Source organism: Pseudorasbora parva, chromosome 18, assembly GCF_024679245.1.
Source record: "Pseudorasbora parva isolate DD20220531a chromosome 18, ASM2467924v1, whole genome shotgun sequence".
Taxonomy (NCBI): domain Eukaryota; kingdom Metazoa; phylum Chordata; class Actinopteri; order Cypriniformes; family Gobionidae; genus Pseudorasbora; species Pseudorasbora parva.
The window spans coordinates 35,813,350-35,837,136 of record NC_090189.1 but is presented as its reverse complement, the minus strand read 5'-3'; the positions used below and the strand labels follow the sequence as shown (position 1 = coordinate 35,837,136).

At 39.9% G+C, this 23,787-nt stretch overlaps 1 protein-coding gene and 1 long non-coding RNA gene across 3 annotated transcripts in view; one reads left to right on the top strand and one right to left on the bottom strand.

Annotated features, from left to right (window-relative positions):
- The window catches only part of gabra3 (gamma-aminobutyric acid type A receptor subunit alpha3), a 485,101-nt gene that overhangs the window by 236,921 nt on the left and 224,393 nt on the right, over window positions 1–23,787 (top strand). The window lies entirely within an intron of this gene.
- Window positions 5,975–11,413, bottom strand: LOC137046986 (uncharacterized). 2 transcript variants are annotated; one of them, XR_010899135.1, is made up of 4 exons: window positions 11,386–11,413; window positions 10,586–10,666; window positions 9,629–9,753; window positions 5,975–6,754 (listed from the first exon to the last, which is right to left on the bottom strand). It is a non-coding gene; the product is annotated as an uncharacterized lncRNA (long non-coding RNA). The 2 variants fall into 2 exon arrangements; XR_010899136.1 differs by lacking the exon at window positions 11,386–11,413 and adding an exon at window positions 10,753–10,846.

The following is a 23,787-nucleotide window of genomic DNA, read 5'->3' as shown; positions in this document are numbered from 1 at the left end:
TTTCAATAACCGCAGTGAGTCAGGACCTCAGTAATGTCTCATTTAGAGGATGGTGCTTTTATGACAGTATAGTATATCACTATTCTGGGGCATTATGACCGACATGATGACCACAGGGTGAGCACCCCCTGCTGGCCTCACTTACATGTCTACCAGCAGCCAATACATTTTCCCAGGAGGTCTGGGAAATGTTAAAGCCCCGTTTCCACCAAAATTACCCGGAACAATTTGTACCAGGAACTTTTTTACAGGAACTTTTCTCCCCCCCAGACCTGCAGCTGTCTGCGTTTCGACCGCGATAAAGTTCCGAGAAGATTAGGCAAATTAGTCCCGTAATGTAGGACTGCGCGCGACTGCTCCTCCAAATCAGTGAAGGACAGTAATAATTTTTAAGTGTACCGATTGAAAGATTTAGTGAACTGTTTACATGAGACGTTATCTAAAACGATCTGGTGTTTACATGTGATGACTTTCAATCGCAATCATTTTGTCACATGCAGTTTGTCTGCCGCACCAAAAATGTCAACGCTGTTTTCTCCAGCAGCTGGAGTGTGTTTACTGTAGCCATAGCAACTCTTAACGGCCACCAGGACTAATACAGTATTATTTATAGCTATTTGTTGTAAAGTGTAATAATCATCTCAGAAAAAAAAATCTTCTGTCAGGCGCAGTTAAAGTAAAAACTGCCCGGGGCAATATACGCTGTGTCATTACTCCAACATTATCTTCATAACTCACGAAATAAAAAGTTTACCCCTCAGAAAAATGTACTTTCCTCTCTTGTCAACATGAGCGCGGCGCGCGCCGTCACGTCATGTAAGGACACACACTTAAAAGTAATCGGTCAGGTCGTTTACATGGTGAAAAAAAATGAATAACGAGTATGGAAGAGATTCAAGCTGTGCTGCTTTTGCTGGTTATGTATAGGTTTACTAAAGAGGTAATTAACAACGACAGAAAAGAGCACTAATATGCAGATTCGGCAGCATGCAGCATATTCAGAAAGCTTGTAAAGCTAGATTTAAAATGACAATGTATATTATTATCAGCTATTATGGACATTGCACGTGAGATGGCTGAGACGACCGCGCGCCACCAGACAGAGAGCAAGACTGATATCAGAACGAACCTCGCAAAAGACTTTTAAAAATGCCGGTTGAAATAAAATGCTGCGTCAGCTCAACCAATCAGCATGTTCAGCGCCCAAGTCCCGCCCTCGAAAGTTCTTGAACTTTGAAAAAGTACTACCTCGCGAGCAGGGCCGTTTGGAGGGGGAAATATTTACCCGGAACTTCATTTAGACCCTGGTTCCTGCGGTCAAAACACACGAAGTACCACCCAAAGTTCCTAGTTCCTGGGTAAAGTTCCTGTGGTGGAAACGGGGCTCATGTTTGCCTTTTCTCACACTACCGGTTAGGTTTAGGCTAGGCTTTACTGTATGACATACTTTAATTTTAATGATGATAAAGTATTTAGTTTAATGATATTAACCTTACCGCCACTTACCCACATATTTATTTGTTTATTTTCAGTTTTTCAACCCATGGTTTTAGTTTTTTTTAGTTTTAGGTTTTTATTTACTTTTATTTGTTTATGAAAATGTTTCATTTTTGTTTTTGTCTTGCTTTAGTAAACTCTTATATTGTTGATCTTAATAGCTGTGAAGGTGATGTCTATTTCCCTGTCGGTATTCAGATATTTTTGTCCAATTATACTTGTTCGCTATGCTGTTGTAGAATTTTGTTAAAAAGCATTAACACAGATATGAACAAATATACAAACATGTCCACATATATTCAAATATCGAGACAAATTTGTTCTTTCAGTAAATGCTAGCATAGACACAAACCCTGCAGTCAACCTCGCAAGTCAGCACTTTATAGCAAATGTTTTTTCACCACCTCTTTAGTAAATCTCTGGAGGTGCAGACAAATTATCTTTTAATGTACTATTTTACAGACAGAGACTTTATGACAGCCCAATTATACACTATTCTGGCTGCATCAGTGCAATCGAGAACTAATAGCTAAATATGCAACCATCAGTAACACTTTACTTGCATTAATAAATCACTATGTAATAGTTAATAGATTAGTAGCTGATGTACAGTACTTTCAAAAACCAGTACGATAATATATTTATAAATATATTATAAATGTATTTTTCATTTAAAACTATTTAAATGTGCAAGAACTAATACTCAGTTAAGCATCATTTGATGTACATTATGTTAATGTTATTATTGAAACTGTTTTGCAGCTAATTTTATTCATGATGCCATTTTAAAAAAATAATTTTAATGAGCTTTCTAGGTATTAGCCATAAAAAAAAACAAATCATTTGCTGATATAAAAAGAAAGAAAATGCTGCTTTCTAAGGCCATCACACTCTCGCCAGTTTGCTTTTGAATTGGGAAAAAAAAAGGGCTCAGGGCATAATTTTAAGGATGTTTGTACTCTCTTAACTGAACAGCAGGGGCATCTAAATCACGTTCCATTATTGCAATTAACAATGCCACAGCTGTTTAGATTGATGGTCTAAACTTATATTAAATATCAGCAGCATGCCTGATATCATGACTAAACCATAAAACCCATCAATTCAGATTGTAATGGCACATGGGGATTCAAGTCAAAGCTTATGTTCATATCTACTTAATACTATAGCACCATTGTGCAGAATGCAGCATTTATCCACCCTATTTTTCAGCACGGATGTATGGTGTTTTCTGGTAAAGTGCAAGACTTTCCGATTTATTAACTGCTCAGGGAAATAACAAGAAGAATATATCAAAGTGCAGTAAACTGGTAAAACTGTATGCTACAAACCAGCATGTTTATAATTAAGACAATACATTAAAATAATACGGTAAGAACTACCAATCTACAATAACAAATAAACTGTTTTGTAACTGGAATTAACATATATATATATGTATGTATGTGTATATATATATATATATATATATATATATATATATATATATATATATATATATATAAAATGAAGGGTCAACAGGGAGTGGATCCATTTGCAGCTTTATTTGAGACAGCAAAATAACAGACAGGGATAAAGTGATACCGTAAACAGGGACAGGCAATGGGCGAGGCAGGCAGCAAGGATCAGAGACGGGTCACAGGTAAGGATTAAGACAGGTGGCAAACAATCACAGTCCAGAGTACAGGCAGCAGAGGATCACAGATAACAAACAGTCCAGGTAGCAACAAAGAATCAGTCCACAGGAACCCGCTCAGAAATAACAACCACAGCAAATGAAGACTTCTTAAATGTGTGATGCATTTGTGTGTCTTAAATAGGGTGTGATGCAGAGCAGGTGTGAGTGTAATCAGTCCTAGGAATGAGGGCCCATGGGAATTGGAGTCCGAATTATCGTGCCTCAGTATTCCGGTGATGGCTCCCTCCGGCAGTCCGGAGTATGAACTGGGGAAGCGCTATTCATTACAATATACAGGTCCTTCTCAAAAAATTAGCATATGTGATAAAAGTTCATTATTTTCCATAATGTAATGATAAAAATTAAACTTTCATATATTTTAGATTCATTGCACACCAACTGAAATATTTCAGGTCTTTTATTGTTTTAATACTGATGATTTTGGCATACAGCTCATGAAAACCCCAAAAATCTCAAAAAATTAGCATATCATGAAAAAGTTCTCTAAACGAACTATTAACCTAATCATCTGAATCAACTAATTAACTCTAAACACCTACAAAAGATTCCTGAGGCTTTAAAAAAACAACAACAACAAAAAAAAACAGCCTAGTTCATTACTCAAAACCGCAATCATGGGTAAGACTGCCGACCCGACCCTGTCCAGAAGGCCATCATTGACACCCTCAAGCAAGAGGGTAAGACACAGAAAGACATTTCTGAACAAATAGGCTGTTCCCAGAGTGCTGTATCAAGGCACCTCACTGGGAAGTCTGTGGGAAGGAAAAAGTGTGGCAAAAAACGCTGCACAACGAGAAGAGGTGACTGGACCCTGAGGAAGATTGTGGAGAAGGACCGATTCCAGACCTTGGGGGACCTGCGGAAGCAGTGGACTGAGTCTGGAGTAGAAAGAGGAGGAGGAGGCAGGAGATTTTGGAGCACTTCATGCTTCCATCTGCTGAAAAGCTTTATGGAGATGAAGATTTCGTTTTTCAGCACAAAGTAGGCTAAGCCAAAACACACACATATATATATAACGTTATTATTGCGTTAACGCATTAATTAATTAACTCCCACAATTTTTTTTATTGCCCATTAACGTAGTGATCTATCTATTTATTGCAGCTGTATTTTTTGCAGTTTAAATTATTTAATTTGATTGGTAGCAGCCTATAGTGTCTTAACTATTATAACTGAATTTATTAATCAAATGTAAGAATTTAACATGAAAGATGATGCATACATTTAAGATAAAAAAAAAAGGCCTTTATAAAATTTTATAACGCCCTGGGGTGAATATCAAAAATATGCAGATTTAAGTAGGCCTATGGAAAAGCTGACAGAACACTGATGCGAATATTACTACGGAATCAATATATGTATACCACCAATTTAATTAAATTAAAGTTTAAGTTGATACTTACAAGAAATATTGTAACTGTTACTAAATATTAACTGCTGTAAAAAGCGCCTTATTTGTTTAAAGTGTTTGCAAACCATATGTTATTGCACTTTTGTTCATATAGCAGCCACTTTTGTATTTATTATTGAATTTTGCGCATACTGTGATTAATCACAGAAAAATCAGGCGATTAATCACGATTAAACATTTTAATCGTTGCCCAGCATTAATATATTTTTCTTGTTTTGTTCTGAAAACCGTTACTTTTAAAGGATTTGATGTGGCGTAAGGGTATGAAAATAGCATATAGCTGTGTTTGTAGTGTTTATAATCCATTTAAAATCTTATATGCCATAACTGTCAGACACAGACGAGGACACGGATCAGTGTTAGTGCAAAGTATATTAACAGAGGTTATGGACACAAGTGATACTTAAAAGGGTGGTGACACTCAGACAAAGGACGATGATGGTGAAGACGATGATAAAGGGGAAGACGACGATGCTGATGCTGATGCTGATGCACTGTAAAAGGGTTGCTGTAAATTTTACAGTAACTTACTGGCAGCTGGATGCCAGTAAGTTACTGTAAAAGTGTTTACAGTATCACTACTGTAATTTAATTTACAGTAATAATAAGGTATACTGTAATGACATTTACAGTATAAATACTGTATTTTTATTTACAGTATGAGTACTGTATTTCATTTACAGTACAAGTACCATATTTTTATTTACAGTATTATAATTGATTTCCTATTACAGAATTATAATTTTTTTTACGATTTTAAATTAGCTTAATTTACTTTAAACAAAATATAATTAATTTTAATCTACATGTCGTAAGGTTGCAATAAAGTTGATGAAACAGATCTAATCACAGCAGTCAGTTTTATTTAACACAGAATTCAGCATACACAGAAAACAAAGAAACAAAACAACCAAACCAAACAGAGTTTAAAAAGACAAACCATGAAATTAACAACAGGTGTGGCAGCACTGTAAACAGTTTTTTACCCCAAAAAATGCACGAGTCCTCATGAACATTTGTCATTAAAATATGCTGTTTTGTTTAACTGTTTAACATTTACTTTAAAAAGTATATCTTACAAATGTGTTTGAATTCATCTTGTGTATTTAAAGGGATAGTTCACCCAAAAATGAAAATGTGACGTTTATCTGCTTACCCCCAGTGCATCCAACATGTTGGTGTGTTTGTTTCTTCAGTAGAACACAAATCAAGATTTTTAACTCAACCGTTGATGTGTGTAGGTCATATAATCATGTGAGTGGGTAACAAGTCTATTACTTCCGGTAAGGTCAAAATACACGCTCTGGCTTGTATATCCCATTTCCAGAGTGTGTATTTTGACCTTACCGGAAGTGAAGTGTGTTCCAAGCTGTTGGATATAGCGTTGTATTCGATGTAACAAAAAATTATACAAATATGGCTCGATTTCTCACACAAACTGATCGTTTTGTGTCTTAATATATCAATGTTTTGTGATGAGCCACAGGGCTCTTTGTGCATGTTTTCTAAGCATGTTTTTTTTTTTTTTTTTGCTCTGATAGAATTGTTTACCCATTCAAAAGAAAAGATAAAGTGAAAAGTGAAAGATAAAGATAGAAATGCGCAAAGGAAACAAAAACCTTACAAAAATGATATACGATCCGCCTAATCCTGGCCATAATCACAGAGATGCTGATTCGCACGGGACTAATATTATCACAGGACCTCGGTGTTCGGTGAAAGATGGTAGGTAATTTGCGGGGGAATTTTTACTTTACAAATTACAGACATAGCCGATTTGCACGGGATTAAGATCACAGACATTCTCTGCAATTATTACAAACCACCAGAGGTCCACAGATAATACTAGTCCCGTGCGAATGGGGATAAAGACACCTACATGTTGGATGCACTGGAGGTAAGCAGATAAACATCAAATTTTCATTTTTGGGTGAACTAACCCTTTAACAAGGCTAAAAATGTAAACATACTGAAAAGCAGAACAAGCCTTCAATAATTTTGCCAATCGAAGTCAACAAGCTCTGATGAAAGATGCCACAAGGGGATTTAGGATGGCGATTTTTCTCTGGACCCTTTTTCCAGATGTCTGGCTGATCTGTGATTTTGATTGCCATTTGGTGCCATCAGGGTTTATTCTCAGAATGAACCTGCAAGCACAAGAGAAAAAAAAACATTTATCAAACCACTGCTTTCCCAACAGTTATAACATGGTGATGTATGCTCTTTGATGTTAATAAAAGCAATATGTACTATATTAATAAAGAACAGTGTAGACAGATTATAATGGAAATTTGTGAGATTGCAATTAAAGGGTTAGTTCACCCAAAAATGAAAATGATTTCATTAATTACTCACCTTCATGTCATTGGACACCTGTAAGACCTTTGTTCATCTTCAGAACACAAATGAAGATATTTTTGTTGAAAGCTGATGGGTGAGAAAGGCTTCAGAAAGGCCTCCATTGGCATTCAGTACATTCCCACTCACAAGACCCATAAAGGCACTAAACACATCGATACAAAGTCCATCTAACTACAGGGACTGTACAATCATTTGATGAAGTGACGAGAATAGTTTTTGTGCGCAAAAAAAGTCAAAATAACTACTTTATCCACCAAGTTACTGACATTAACTCGACACATGGGAAGAGGAGCGCCGCTTTCGCGTTATTTCACGTCTGAGACCTACACGGAAGACAATAACTTGGCAGATAGTCATTATTTTGATTTTTTTTTTTGCGCACAAAAACTATTCACGTCGCTTCATCAAATGATTGTACAGCCACTGTAGTGAGATGGACTTTGTATCGATGTGTTTAGTGCCTTTATGGGCCTTGTGAGTGGGAATGTAGTGAATGCCAATGGAGGCCTTTCTGAAGCCTTTCTCAGCCCTCAGCTTTCAACGAAAATATCTTCATTTGTGTTCCGAAGATGAACAAAGGTGTTACAGGTTTCCAATGACATGAGGGTGAGTAATTAATGAAATCATTTTCATTTTTGGATGAACCCTTTAAAACGAGGGGCACATTTTTAGTGATTATAAAGAGACATCACTTTGCGTGCTTTCTGCCATGCCAACTCAAACATCCAGTAGCCTAAGCTTACATTTTCTGTTAAAGTTAACAGTGGTTTGTGAATGAAGATAATTTTTAGGGGAATACTTATGTGATTCAGTAGATTGACCGGTAGGGGACATGTTTGGACATGTTTGGTTCACTTAGTTTTGTCGTGGCCACAACATATAAACTCGTGGGAACGTGATATGTTGTTGCTACGAGATATTATTTTGTGGGAATGTCCTATTAAGTCATGGGAACGTGATAATTAATCGTGGCCACGAGATCATTTTGTTGAGTTAACGACATGTCGTGGCCTTGACTTCATATTTTGAGAGAACAACATCTATTTATCGTGGCCACAAGTTATGTTTAGGGAACCACACCGGTCAGTATATCCTACTTAACCACAGAAGTCGGAGATAGAGATGACTGATGAAACATCATTTTACTCTGCATTAGGAATGGCATATACAGATATAGAGCAGTCTCTGGCATTAAGACATGGTTACGTTATTAAGTGAAAGACACTAAAGTTCGCATTCTAAAGTTGCATGGGCTTTTTCATTGGAAATTTGCTGGCTTGAATGAACCAGAAGCATCGCGCCAAAGGAGCGCGCACAGTGTGTTAAAGGGTTAGTTTACCCAAAAAGGAAAATTATGTCATTAATTAATTACTCTAATGTCGTTCGACACCTGTAAGACCCCCTTTCATCTTCAGACACAGATGAAGATATTAGTGTTGAAATCCGATGGCTCAGAAAGGCCTTCATTGACACCAATGTCATTTCCTCTCTCAAGACCCATAAAGGCACTAAAGACGTCGCTACAAAGCCCATCTCACTACAGCGGCTCTACAATCACTTTATGAAGAGACCAGAAGAGTTTTAGTGTGCAATAAACTAAATAACGACTTATATAGTGATAGGCCGATTTCAAAACAAAGCTTTGACTGGTTATAAATCAGCGTATTGATTAATGATTTAGATCGCGTGTCAATCTGCCAAATTGCTGAAATCACGTGACATTGGCGATCCAAATCATGAATCAATATGCTGATTCATAATGCCCATCACTATACAAGTCGTTATTTAATATTTTTTTGGCGCACAAAAACTATACTTGTCGCTTCATAAAGTGATTGTAGAGGCGCTGTAGTGAGATGGGCTTTGTAACGACGTCTTTAGTGCCTTTATGGGTCTTGAGAGAGGAAATGACATTGGTGTCAATGAAGGCCTTTCTGAGCCATCGGATTTCAACAAAAATATCTTCATTTGTGTTCTGAAGATGAAAGGGGGTCTTACAGGTGTCGAACGACATTAGAGTAATTAATTAATGTCAGAATTTTCATTTTTGTGTAAACTAACCCGTTAACACGCTGTGCGCGCTCCTTTGGTGCGATGCTTCTGGTTCATTCATGGGGAGGCAGTGGCTCAGTGGTTCATGCTGGCTTGAATGAACCAGAAGCATCGCGCCAAAGGAGCGCGCACAGTGTGTTAAAGGGTTAGTTTATGGGGGGTTAGTTTAAGGGTTAGTTTAAGGGTTAGTTTAAGGGTTAGTTTAAGGGTAAGAAAGGGTTAGTTTAAGGGTTAGTTCATGTAGGTTGTCTACAAACTGAAAGGTTGGTGGTTCGATCCCCGGTTCCACCTGACCAAGTGTCGAAGTGTCCATGAGCAAGACACCTAACCCCAGCTGCTCCCGACGAGCTGGATGGCGCCTTACATGGCTGACATCACCGTCGGTGTATGAATGGGTGAATGCGAGGCAAAATGTAAAGCGCTTTGGATGGCCATAGGGTCTGTTAAAAGCGCTATATAAATGCAGTCCATTTACCATTCATTCAAGCCAGCAAATGTCCAATGAAAAAGCCCATTCAACTTAAGAATGCGCTTCAGTGTCTTTCACTTAATAACGTAACTTTATTTTAAATGGTTAGTTCACCCAAAAATGAAAATGTGATGTTTACCTGCTTACCCCCTGTGCATCCAACATGTAGGTGTGTCTGTTTCTTCAGGAGAACACAAATGAAGATTTTTTTACTCCAACCGTTGCTGTGTGCCAGTCATATAATGGTGTGAATGGGTAACAAGTCTATGAGAGCAAAACATACAAAAAAAACAAAAAAACATGCTTAGACAACATGCACAAAAACCCTGTTGCTCCTGACGACACATTGATGTCTTAAGACACGCAGCGATTGGTTTCTGTGAGAAACACAACAGTATTTGTTATTTTTTTTACATCATATCCTGACGAGTCTCATCAAGTTTTCCAATCGGCTGTGACTTCCATCTGATAAGGTCAAACTAATGAGGATCGCGTCATTTTAACCTTATCAGATGGAAGTAATAGACGATGGGAAAACTTGATATGACTCGTCAGGATATGAGGTAAAAAAATAACAAATAGTTTTTTGTTTCTCACAGAAACCGACTGTTTTGTGTCTTATGAAATTGATAATAATCAGAAATGTTTCTTGAGCAGTAAGCCATCTAAATTACAAAGATTTCTGAAGGATCAAGTGACACTGAAAACTGCAGTAATGATAACAGGAATACATTACATTTAAAAATATATTTTAAAAGAAATCAGTTATTTTAAATTGCAATAATATTTCAAAATATTACTGTTTCTGATCAAATAAATGCAGCCTTAAAGCTTTAGGATAAGTGCTTGTGATGTACAGCCTGGTTGGATTGGCTGCTGCCTAAATAAAACATAATCTAACAATTTATTTACAAAATATTAATCTCCAACATGCGTTCACAAGAGGGTGTAAAATCTGCAATGCATTCGCACAGACAACTTTCAGTGTTTGCACACAAACTGCACAACCATCTTGACTGTTGCTTTTTTAAACTGTATCTTAACGATATAAGTTTAACGTTTTAAAAGAGTCAAATAATCACCAGCTTCTGCTTACCAGTTTCCTCAGAAGACTGTAACCGCCAGAAAAACACTCCAAGACACCTCCCATGTTCCAAATGGCGGTTTTAACAGCAAACTTTAAACAAAAACAACAGATTCAGTTCGAAATGCTGTTAGTCATTAGTCAATGAAAAATATTAGTCAATGAAAAACGATTACAACCTCGAACACCGGACGCAAAGCTCGGCACGGCGCCGCTGAAATTCGAACAGTGTAACTTAACAACACACCGGTGGCGGCATTCGGTGCCTGTCCGCGGCCACTCTGGTTGTTGATCAAAATCCTGCCGTGCCACGGAGCGCCATTTCAAGGTTTTATATTAAATTTATATTTTATTTCCTTCAAATCGCCAATGTACATAACTTACGTTACTGATTTCACCCTGTGCTGCAAGATACACACATCGTGCAGCTCTTCTGTCAGAAGAAGATTTAAATCTGAGCTTTGCGTCCGGTGTGCAACCGTCTCTTTTTTCTTTCGGTGTTTTAAGGTAGTTTGCTGCCCCTGCTTAGCGAATTTAAATGAGGTAGATGAACATTAAAATAGCTTTTTTTCTATTTCACTAACTATTAGTCAATGAAAACCTTTATTCACCCCGTTGAAGTAACAAAAATCACAAGGACGACCGTATGATAACCACCCGCCTTGACAAACATGCAGAAAAAAGTCTCTTGACAGAAATTTGCTAAACTCACTCAATTTGCAGCACTGGTTCATGTTAGGTTGTTGATAATAAGTGAATGAGTTTGAAAATATCTCAGTTTTAAATAAAATCAAGACAGAAATAATACTAACCTTTATGTTGAGTCTTTCCTCATTTGCCCCCACCAACCGAAAAAAAAAAAAAACTTGAAAAGAAGTCTCCATTGTCATTGGTCAGTTTTTTGCGGGCATTGTCGCTACTGTAAATCGATTTACAGTAGAGAATAATTACAGTAGTAAACATATATTGTCCCATAATCCTTTGCTATTAACAGTATTATACTGTTAGTACATTTAACAGTATTATACTGTACATATTACAGTAATTACAGTATTACATATTACATGTAACAGTGTGTAAATCCATCATGCTGATGCTGATGCTGATGCTGATGCTGATGCTGATGCTGATGCTGATGCTGATGCTGATGCTGATGATGGCTTCAAAGAAGGACAGGTAGTCAAGGTTGGATCGGTGCAAGACCAGACAGAGAATGTGAAGTTGAGGAGTGCTTATGTAGCGTTGCTGGTGATGGTGCCCAGGTGTTTAGAATTCTGGTGATGGTGAACGAGTAGGCGTGGCAGTGCCTGATGGCTGTGAAGGCGTGACAATAACACAATTCACTCAACTTTTTTTTTTTCTTGTTGTCTTTCAGAGCTGAATTAAAACTGTGAAATTACCAGATTATACAGTGAATATGTGTTGCATTTCAAAAGCAGACAAATTTCTTCTTGCTCCCTGCAGAAAATCGTAGATGCCTAATTTCTTTCCATAACATTAGCACAAGCTAATAAGTATTGAGCATTTCCTGTGTTGACCTGTTCCTTCATTGATGTTCCCAATCAATGAAGGTGTGTTTTGTAAGGTATGGTGAGCTAATGAGGTCTATGAGTGAGGGGGATAGGGAGTCATTATGACATGGGAGATAAGAGGCAGTGTGTGGGATTGTAATTTTCGTCTCATGAGGCTTAATGAATGACTGACATACATTCAAACAAGAGATTCCTACATGCCTAATCAACCCTGAGTAAAAGTTTCAGGCTAATAGATATTCAAAAGTAATAATAATAATAATCAGCAGAGGCCGAAGAATATGTATTCTTAGCAAGGTGAAACAACCATCTGTCTTTTCTGCTGGCAAACAGATTTCAAGATGGTAGCTGCATCATTTGTGGCCCTAATACATAAACCATGTTTAAAAATCATAATATGGTTTTATTGCTTTCAAACATAATTAACTACCCTCTCAAAACAAAGAAACAATGTACATACTTACAGTGTAGTACTTTAGTCCAACATAGACAGGGGTCTTCAACCAATAGCCAGAGGGTATTTACTCTGGTAAGCCGTAATATATCAGTTCCCTCATTTCAAACTGGACATCACAGCCTATTTATCATCAAACTAAAACTGCAATCATCAAAAATAGAAAAAGTTATTCAGCTCAGTTTAAATTATCGATTTTACAAAATATGGGCTGTGCCAGTCAGAGTCACTACCATCACACTTTATTTCAAATACATTTTATTATTTTTTGCACATGAAGGATGTGCATTCAAAGACTTACTTACATAATAAATCATTTTAGACCAACAAGTTTGAGAACCCCTGCTCCAGAAAATTTAAAAAATATATGTTACAGATTGATAAACAAATTTACAATTTTTTTATTATTTATATAGTGGTCTATGTTCTGGATTAATATTTTGTTCGGCTCTCCCCACCTGCCCTTACAGCTGATTAAGTGGAAAAAAAGACAAGAAAAAACTATGATAAAAAAGAGAAAATACTGGTAATAGGAAATCAACTGTAATTTTACGTTGTGAATACTGTGACATTATTTTGATTATTCCAATTTTCCATGCACTCCACAAATGGTGCAGTAAAAACAACCCACTTTGCGTTATTTTGGCCACACAGCTCTGAGCCAAAAGGGAACCCTGAAATAGGTTGGGAAATAAAATCACACAGGAAATTACTACAGTAAAAATATCCAACAGTAATAACCTAATAAAAATGTAAACATTTATTTATAAGTGAGAACACCTCAATATATAAAAATAAGCAAAAGTAAAAGTGAGTAAATGTGAGTAAGAAAAAGTGCAGAAAAAGAATACCAACTCAAACTTGTTTATATTGCTTATACAGGTAAAGGGAATTACATTGTAAAAGTTTAATAATTAATATTGTTTAAAAACAAATTTCACAATTTTTTAATTTTTATTTTTATTTTGACTTAATTTTTATTTTTTTCTGCTGACAAAGGCCCTATGGCCAAAACCATCAAGCTGAGTGCCATAAAAATAGACGGTATGAAAGCTTTAATAAATTGAAATTTGGGAATAAAATATGTATTACAGTGAATTGACAGAATTTTACTCTCTCTGTTTAATGCATGTATAATCACTCACTTATAGGCACTGTCAAGCACTATTCCATCTTATTCAGTTCCAGCTCATTAGTCAACATTCGAGTAATTTGGATGTGAGAGAAAACACTTTGACAAAAACCTTTAGCTTTAAAAGAATGCTCTATTTGCTTGTTACAGTCAATTTTAAAATTATCTCTTAAAGGATTCAAAGTGTCATAAAGGACACAAACCCAAACAAGTTCATTTCAGGCAGCATTTTTTTCAGTTTCAGTTCTTCCCACTCACCAGTCACCGGTCCAGTTTTAAAAGGTTTTAACACCAGACGCAACAGCTTGCGGATGTCTACACTCGATGTGACAAAGGGACCCATGCAAATTATTTTGTTTTTTGTGTCAAAAGTAATGCAAACACTTGAAGTATGTCAGAAATAGAACTGGCATCAGTTTTTCAGTCAGGGATTTGTCGCATCGCATCATGCCACATCCAGTGTAGACAGCATCACTGATTATAATGGGGTCCCTTTCAAGGGAACTGGCGATGCGTCGAGAATTGATGCTATGGGAATGCTCCTGCTTTGTCGCGTCATGAAGCAATTGGGAAATCAGTCCACTGACTTTGGCAGATGACATCATGAACAGGAAGCTATAAAGTGCCTAACAATGTCAGCTTCTGTGCCCTCAGCAAGTGCTCTTTGTGAAATTGTCTCTGTCTATTTATTGTTGTTTGTCCACAAGCATATTTTTATCTAGACAGGATTACAATTACGAGCAAACAGTGTTTGAATTGTGTGTTCCTCACTACACTACGAGTGGGGATACATGCAATGTATGTGTTGTTTGTTTGGGAGCAGAGCATGCACGCATGCTCTTGGGAAGGCTGACAGTGTTCATTCATAAAAATGTTTTTTTTTTTAGTCAAAGTAATCAATCATGTCCATTTTTAATTAAATATAGATTCTAATCATTATTCTGGTGGTAGAAGAGCAACTTTGACTGAAATAATGACTCATTACAACCGAGGTAAGCAGCAAAGCATTTGTCAAGCCACAACACGCACAACCTTGAGGCGGATGGGCTACAACAGCAGAAGACCCCACCGGGTACCACTCATCTCCACTACAAATAGGAAAAAGAGGCTACAATTTGCACAAGCTCACGCAAATTGGACAGCTGAAGACTGGAAAAATGTTGCCTGGTCTGATGAGTCTCAATTTCTGTTGAAACATTCAGATGGTAGATTCAGAATTTGGTGTAAACAGAAAAAGAACATGGATCCATCATGCCTTGTTACTTCTGTGCAGGCTGGTGGTGGTGGTGTAATGGTGTGAGGGATGTTTTCTTGGCACACTTTCCTACCTGAGCATTGTTTCTGACCATGTTCATCCCTTTATGACCACCATAAACCCACCCTCTTATGGCTACTTCCAGCAGTATAATGCACCATGTCACAAAGCTCATCAAAAATCATTTCAAATTGGTCACAGTCACCAGATCTCAACCCAATAGAGAATATTTGGGATGTGGTGGAACGGGAGCTTCGTGCCTAGGTTGTGCATCCCACAATTCTCCATTAACTGCAAGATGCTATCCTATCAATATGGGCCAACATTTCTAAAGAATGCTTTCAGCACCTTGTTGAATCAATGCCATGCAGAATTAAAGGGGTACTTCAGTGCTGGAAAGATGAATCTGTATTTAAACTGGGTCATTATTGTAGTAGAAATGTGAAATAATTTTTAAATTTGGTAATTTCTAGACTGAGACAAGACAGAAAATGTATTTTTAACGTCATAAATGAGCTAATGAGCTCTTGTGATGAGAGCTGAGGGAATCGTGACTACACTTGCTGCATACATTCACAACGAGTGTTCAGTCTGGCGCGTTTTAAGTTCATGCCTTTGGAAGCTTAACTTTCATAGAAATTAATTTGAGAAGTTAAAACACTTGTATTGCTTAGCATCTGTTTAAATGAGTGCCTGTAGCTGCGAGCTGTGCTGTTAGTGTGATCTCCCATCCCCCACGCGCAAGTTGAAAACATGAGTAAATAGCTCCCTCTGCTGGCTGTAGTTTTTAGCCTCTGGCCAACAATTTGACGATATTTTCATAATGGGAGAATTTTTTCCAGAAGTAAAATGCATAAATCTTTTGACTATGGGGGGGAGGCGTACCAATATCGGGTTCTTCCCCCCCTATGGCCTATGGCTTTGTATTAGTAGAAATATACTCCAGGGTTTCTACTAATACAAAGCCATAGGCTAATCGTAACTAACTGTATCTAATATTCAACACTGCTCTCTCTGTGCTTCAAATTTCACTTGTAAAAAATCATTAGCAATATCATCCAGAAACACAAACAGGCAAAAATAAAGTGCCACCAGTGTTGGAAAAATGTAAACGTGCAAGAAACATTTTATCTCTTTATTTCACCTGTTCCTTTAAATTCAGAAACACATAAACAACCTCAAATAACATTTTAAAAGCCTAAGCTGACTTGACCTTAAAGACGGAACAGAAGCATAAAAATTCCTGATTCCAAAAAAACGCATACATTGTCTGAAATTCAATGGGAGAAATTAGCTCCTTTATTTTCTGCGTCCTTACCTCAGACTGCTGAGGATAAAAGTGTCTTCAAAATGTGAATGGCTGAATCCAAATTCGCCTCCCTAACCCTAAATAGGGCATTATTTGAAGGGACAGCCATTTGCAGTGGTGTCCAAAACCCCAGTGGACATGTTTGAGCTGATGAACACTCAATGGCTGTCCAACTTCACGCACTTGTTTTCATTCACTCCTTTTCATTCACTCCTTCAAGTGAGCTGTAATAGCGGACTAACTTAGGGAATAGTGAATGAAGGTTTAGGGGGCGATGTCGGATTCAGACTCTGTTTTCGCGGGCCATTTTCTGCTCTCAGTCTCTTCATTTCATGCGTGACTGCGCATCTGAACGTAGCAATAGTGAGCATAATAACGTAGCCTAACTGTCATCGCAATCGTGGCAGCATAGGAAAAACGGTTCTACTGAGATGCCTGATATAAATGTGATTATTTTTTATTTATTTTTTTAAATTGCGTTTGGCATTTATTTATTTATTTATTTCATTACGTCAAAAGGCTTCACGGTCCGGATGGATGCACCTCGCGGTCCGGATCCAGACCGGAGTCCGCCAGTTGGCGACCCCTGCTATAAACGGAAGTAATCAAGCGATGACAGTTGGGAGAAATCAAACACAAATCACTTAAAAAGGGTGGGGGATCAGAAAAGAGACATGAGCAAATGCCCAAAATAACAAAACACCCATGTGCTACACAAGACAGGACATTCATGTGACATTACCCCCTCCCTACGGAGCGGCTACCAGACGCTCCACCAGACCAGGGCGGGGCGGGAAGGACAGACCAGGGCAGAACTGGAGGGACAGACCAGGGAGAGATGGGAGAGACAGACCAGGGAGGGACGGGAGGGACAGACCAGGGAGGGACGGGAGGGACAGACCAGGGAGGGACGGGAGGGACAGACCAGGGAGGGACGGGAGGGACAGACCAGGGATGTATGGGAGGGACAAACCAGGGTGAGTGATGACGTCATTGTGACGGCGTACCCGGAAGTGTAAAAGGGGAGCCGGCGCATAATGGCGGCAGTCTTTGCTCTTTAGCAGGCGCTCTGTGTCACTTTGTCTGTCTATTTACTGTTGTTTTGTCCAGTTGCGAAAGAGAGAGTTCAAGCAGTGTGTGCATCCTTGCCCTCGTTACATCTCGGGCTTGGATACACACATGCTTTGTGTGCAGTGTCTGGGTGTTCAGCACGCTCGGGCGGCTCTCGAGGGAGCCACCTGTGAACACTTAGAGCGGCTGACACTCAGACTGCTCCGCTCTCGGCTGGCCATGTTCGATGAGACCGGCCAGCCTCGTGAGCCCCGTGGTTCTGGACCCGCGGTCGCTGAGGCGGCTCGGCGTTGCAGATCATGGGGCTCACAGCGGGACTTGTCAGAGGGTTTCGGGACTACCGCGGCACTTTCCCAATCCTCCTCTGACAGTTCCGACGATCTTCCTCCCCGTGTGGAAGCCCGCTTGGCGGCATCTTCCCCCGGGTTGGAGGGTCCGATGCTTGAGCTGTCTGATTCTGAGGAATTAGATGTGCTCAGCATCGAGGTGGGTGACGTTAAAACACCATACACACTGCTTCATTCATAAAATAAGGTGCTCAGGCAGTCCCCGAGGGGGCTGCCTGTAGTAACCCAGTGTTCTCCGTTCTTGTGCAGAAGCCCGCGATGCGGCTCTTCCCCGGGATGGAGAACCAGATGCTTGAGCGATCTGATTCCGAAGAATTAGATGTGCTCAGCGTCGACGGAGTGAAGCAAACGAGAGCTCGCCACCTCATAATGCAGGCTCAATCTCGCGTTGCCGAGGCAGCACGTGCATTACGGGTCTGCAACAAAAGTGAACACACGCTATCTGTGTACATGTGATACTGTTTAGCGAGGCTTGCAGTCAGCTCCTGAGGGTGCTGGCTGTGGTCGTTGAGAAATGTCTCGTAGCGTACAGAAACGTGCGTTTTCGAGTGTTTCAGCCTCGCGCCTGTGGTCTTTCATCTCGAGGGATGAAAGCCAAATATGTTGGGAAATAATCGAATCTCGCGTTGCTGAGGCAGCGTGTAGATGACGATTAGTTGAATACATATTTAAACAGTATGGTCTGGTGATTAGGGCTGCATTTAATTCTGAGGAATTTAAATTAAACATTATCTGACTTTGAGGAGTTAGATATGTCTATTCAGCCTATCATTCAGCATGTTCACATGACGGGTGATTATGGTGGCATTTATTTCTGAGGAATTAAATGGGATTTATCTAACTTTGAGGAGTTAGATTATCAGCCTATCATCCAAGTTGTGTTCACTATTTGGGTGTTTTGGTGGCATTTAATTCTGTGCAATTAAATGGGATTTATCTGATTTTGAGGAGTTAGGTATTTCAGCCTATCATCCAAATTGTGTTCGCTTGTATATTAATTGCTCCCGGGGAGCAATCGAGGTCGCCTTCTCTGTGGAGTCTTCTGGAAGTCGATGCTGCGATCCGCTGTCTACGACGCTCGGGCCACATTGGCTTCCAGCGAACGCATGCTGCTCTAGCCGCCTCTAGAAAGACTGCAGCTGGGCAGCGAACGCGTTCGCACACCGAAAATCCTCCCCGACTAAGCCCTGCCGGGTGGCCGCTTCAGGGGGTCGGGCAAGAGGCTCGGTGGGTACCAGAGACAAGCCTTGAGAGGCTGGTTCTCCTAGTAGAATATATCAGCGCATAGTTATTATGCTCCTGAATATATCTGCTTGGGCCCTGTGTACCATGGGCAAAGGGTACAGACTGCAGTTCAGTGTTCCAATACCGAAGTCATCGGTGTGGTCTGAATGGTGGTGTGCCCAGCCCAGTGGCCTGCTGGCCAGCCCCCTCTCCAGAGGAGCGATCGCGGTCGCCTCCTCTGTGGAGTTTTCTGGAAGTCGATGCTGCAATCCGCCGTCTACGACACTCGGGCCACATTGACTTCCTGCAAACGCATGCTACTCTAGCCGGCTCTAGGGAGACTTCGGCTGGGCTGCGAACGCGTTCGCACACCAAAAATCCTCCCCGACTAAGCCTTGCCGGGTGTCCGCTTCAGGGGGTCAGGTAGGAGGTTCGGTGGGTACCAGAGACCAGCCTTGAGAGGCTGTTTCCCTAGTAGAATATCTCGGCGCATGGTTATGCTCCCGAATATATCTGCTGGGGCCCTGTGTACCGTGGGCAAAGGGTAGAGACTGCATTTCAGCGTTCCACCACCGGGGTTCATCGGTGTGGCCTGAATAATGGGGTGCCCAGCCCAGTGGCAGGTTAGGGAACAGGAAGTGTGCTCCCTGATGGTAAGGAGGCTATATAGTGTATCCCTCCGCCAGACAGGGAGTCCGGCTTTACGGTCGCTACTTCATGGTTCCCAAAGAGGATGGCAGGGTGCGTCTATTATTAAATTGAGGGGGCCAGGTACCTAGAGACTGGCCTGTTGGCAGAAGTGGTAGAGACCTTACTCAGTTCCAGGGCTCCGTCTACAAGGAGACTGTACAGCCTCAAGTAGAATGTCTTTTCCACTTGGTGCAGGGAGCATGAGGTGAACCCAGTTAACTGCCCAGTGGCTTCAGTGCTGGAGTTCCTCCAAGATCGCTTCTCTGCGGGTCTAACCCCATCCACACTCAAGGTGTACATGGCTGCCATTGCGGCTTTCCACACGCCTTTGGGTGATGGGCCTTTGGGTAGGCACCAGCTGGTTGTACAGTTCCTCCGTGGGGTTCGGAGGATGAGGCCTGCGGCTCGGTCCAGAGTTCCAACCTGGGATCTGGCAGTTGTTCTCGGAGGGCTAGCTGAGGCCCTCTTCGAGCCGCTGGAGCTGGCAGAACCGAGTAACCTGACCCTTAAGGTGGCTTTTCCCATCAAGGGTGGTCAGGTCACTGGTTCTGCAGGCATTTCATCCTCTGCCTCACGTGACGGCAGAAGAAGGGAGACTTCACCTACTCACTTAGAGTCTATTTGGAGAAATCTGCACAATGGAGGAGATCTCAGCAGCTGTTAGTGTGTTTCGGCTCACCCGAGAAAGGGTTGCCTGCTTCTACTCAGACAATCAGTAACTGGATTGTCCAGGCAATAACCATGGCCTATCGGGTGCGCAGTTTGCCTTCACCCTTGGCCGTGAGGGCTCATTCCACCAGAGGCATGGCCTCTTCAGTGGCCCTCCTTTCTGGGGTCCCCTTGCAGGATATCTGTGAGGCGGCTGGATGGGCCACCCCACACACCTTTATCAGATTTTACAGCCTGGATCTCCCTGCGACGCCTCGCGCTTGGGTGCTCCAGTCCTGTTCCCGGTGCCCTGTGCCCGGTTTCCGGCTTGACACTAGGGCAGGCGCTACCCTCGGTGTGGCCTAGTGGGTTCTCATCCCCATTTCATCATTCCGACGCAGTGGGAAGTTCCCTCGATAAAGGGAATGGCTTGGGTTATGTATATAACGCTTGTTCCCTGAGAGGGAACGAGCACTGCCTCACGCCGCCACACCTCGGCACGCCTGGAGCGCATGCTTCAAAACAAAAAACCTGCTGCCATTATGCGCCGGCTCCCCTTTTATACTTCCAGTTACGCCGTCACAATGACGTCATCACGCACGCCAATCGGATTGGTCTAGTTTCTATTCAGACTTCAGAGTCGCTAATGCTTAGGGAGCATCCCCATTTCATCGTTCCGACACAGTGCTCGTTCCCTCTCAGGGAACAAGGGTTATATACATAACCCGAGCCGATTTCTAGGCTAAGATATTTCACCTGTTAGCCAAAAATTACTAATTATCTCCTTGAAAATGTCTGACACTGGCGCATACGCACTGTAATAGATGTAAGCTGAAATAAAAAGGCTAGGTCAGATTGTTTGGATTTTAAATGGATGAGGCTAATTTTAAATGAAACACTTATTGCCTCTTGGTGATATTCCTCATTTGTCTGTTATTTGCACGTAAATGCATATTATTAGTTGATTCAGAATGTCCATGGTGTGAAAACTGAGACATATTTTGACATTTTTTTGATGATTAAAGGAAATTGTTGTTTAAATTGAGGATGTGAAAGCAGATGAATCAGTCCGAATGAGTTATCTTGAGCATTCGTTGAGCTGTTTTTTTGGCCTGCTGTAATTTTGTGACTTTGCTGATTTTAACTCTCTGGATTTTCCTGCTTCTCCTGAGGTCGTTTCTCCAACTCCCAGAAACACAGTTGAAGTTACAGAGCAAAACCACAAGAGAACGGTTCATTCATAACTTGGTATGGCAGATGTTTTGCTTGTTAAAACTGACCATACTGTAGACTCTCTTGAGTTTGGCAGATTTGGTCACAGGAAGCCCCATTGTTTGACCGTCCTCATGGGCCTGACCTATAACACACATTAGGAAATGTGTTTCCAGACCAATAAACCTTCATCAAATGCAGATACTGAAATGAACATGTGACTATTTGTGAAATCTGTTGACTTTACACTGCAAAAAATCTTTTCTTACTTAGTATTTTTGTCTTGTTTCTAGTCCAAATATCTAAACATTCTTACATTAAGAAACATTTACTAGACAAGCAAAGGTTATTGTCTTGTTTTGGGAAAAATAACTCAAAATTAAGAGAGTTTTTGCTTAAAATAAGATAAATAATCTGCCAATGGGGTAAGAAAAATAATCTTGTTTTCTGTTTAAATTAAGATTATTTTTCTCACCCCATTGGCAGATTATTTATCTTATTTAAAGCAAAAAACTCTCTTCATTTTGAGTTATTTTTCCCAAAACAATTTTTCACAATGACTATGTTTACATGGACAACAATACTCCATTATTAATCTGATTAAGACAATATTCTGATTAAGGCGTTTACATGAGTTGCTTTTAGAATACTCCGTTCATGTTCTCGTTTTAGATTTTATAGAACATAGGTCGATTAATGGCACGTCATTAGGTCCCCATACCATGCTACGCCGTCCGACGTCCAATCATAGCGCGACTTTGGCAGGTCTGTTAAAATTTAATGGGCTAGGGAATCCCGCTGTAACTTCACCTGCAAGTGTCGCTGTTGGACAGTTTTACTTTACATTAGAAAGTATAAAATTACTCGTTTTTACAATGTTTTATATACATTTATGTTATTTTATTTTTGTAATATTATGTATTGTCTTTTTCAGTTTTTTTGAAGAGACACTGTCCATCTTTCCTCCTTCTTGAAAGCCTACATTTAGAATAATAGCTCTGATTAATGATGAAAAAGATTTAAAAATCGTGATTGTTTGGATTGTTTTTCCTGCCGTCGAGCCACAGGCGTTCACTGAATGACCCATCTGGCTCGCATTATGGCAACAACATTTCAGACTGACAGATACGTAAAAGATAAACGTGACTTTTCCGCCATTTGTTACTGTATTGAACATGTTGTTATATTAATAATAATTCAAATTTATTGGCCACAATATTTTTGATGATTGTTGAGGGGCACTTTTAATTAATTTTCAAAAAGGGCAGGGGCTCGAACCCCCAAATTCCTCCCCTCTGCACTTGCCTGATGTGCGTAACGTTGTTTTGTGTCCTGTCACAAAATGTGGCAAAATCTCCAACACAACGTTAATAGTTAGATTAAGGTGTGTACATGTCTGTAATGCTTTCCGATAATGTGACTTAAATAGGCAAACTCCACGTCCTAATCGGATGTACGTTTAGTTCGATTATGACTTTAATGACTTTAAGGTCATTAGAAATCGATGTTTACATGGTAGCCTCTTAATCAGAGTATTGTCTTAATTAGATTAATATCTGCGTATTGTTGTCCATGTAAACATAGCCATTGTTATAAAGGCAATGTTTTAATTATAATTTGTATCATTACACTAGAGTTAGAAAAACAGAACACATTTAGATAAATATGCCATAATAATAAAAATAAATAAATAAATAATAATAATAATAATAATAATAATAATAATAATAATAATAATAATAATAATAATGTACACATTTAGAGAAAGGGATAGTAAAATAAATACAACACCCTGTTCCAACAGCACAGATTTCTCCTTCAGTCTGTGGAATGCATCCTTGCACTGGTCTTTTCTCTTGATGAGGAAGGGCCTGGAATTAATTTACTACAGCAGAAAACAGCCGTTTCGCTGTGAAAACACTGGTGCACCTTGTGATCTCCATAGTAATCGTCCCCAAGTGAGGCTGCAGCATGGTTTGGCCTATTATCTTTTACATGCAGGCCGAAGTGACTGAAGCCTCTGACTGCAGTGATTATTAATCTTCGTTATGTCAAAATACAACCACAATTTCGATTTGAATGAGTCAACGTAAACTGCGGGCTTGCTGTCGTTTGACGGCGCGTTCACATGGTTGTGCTCGCACACAACTTCCATATGAATGAACTGAAAACATTTGCTTACTTATCTCTTCTTTGGGCCAGTATGCACACTGCACGCCAGTAACGCTAGCTACAACTTGCTAATTTCTATTGTGCTTGTAAAATGAGGCTGTTTAAAATGTGTATTGCAATTCGTTTAACATCTCAACTGACTTGAATTGTCACGCATTTGTATCGATT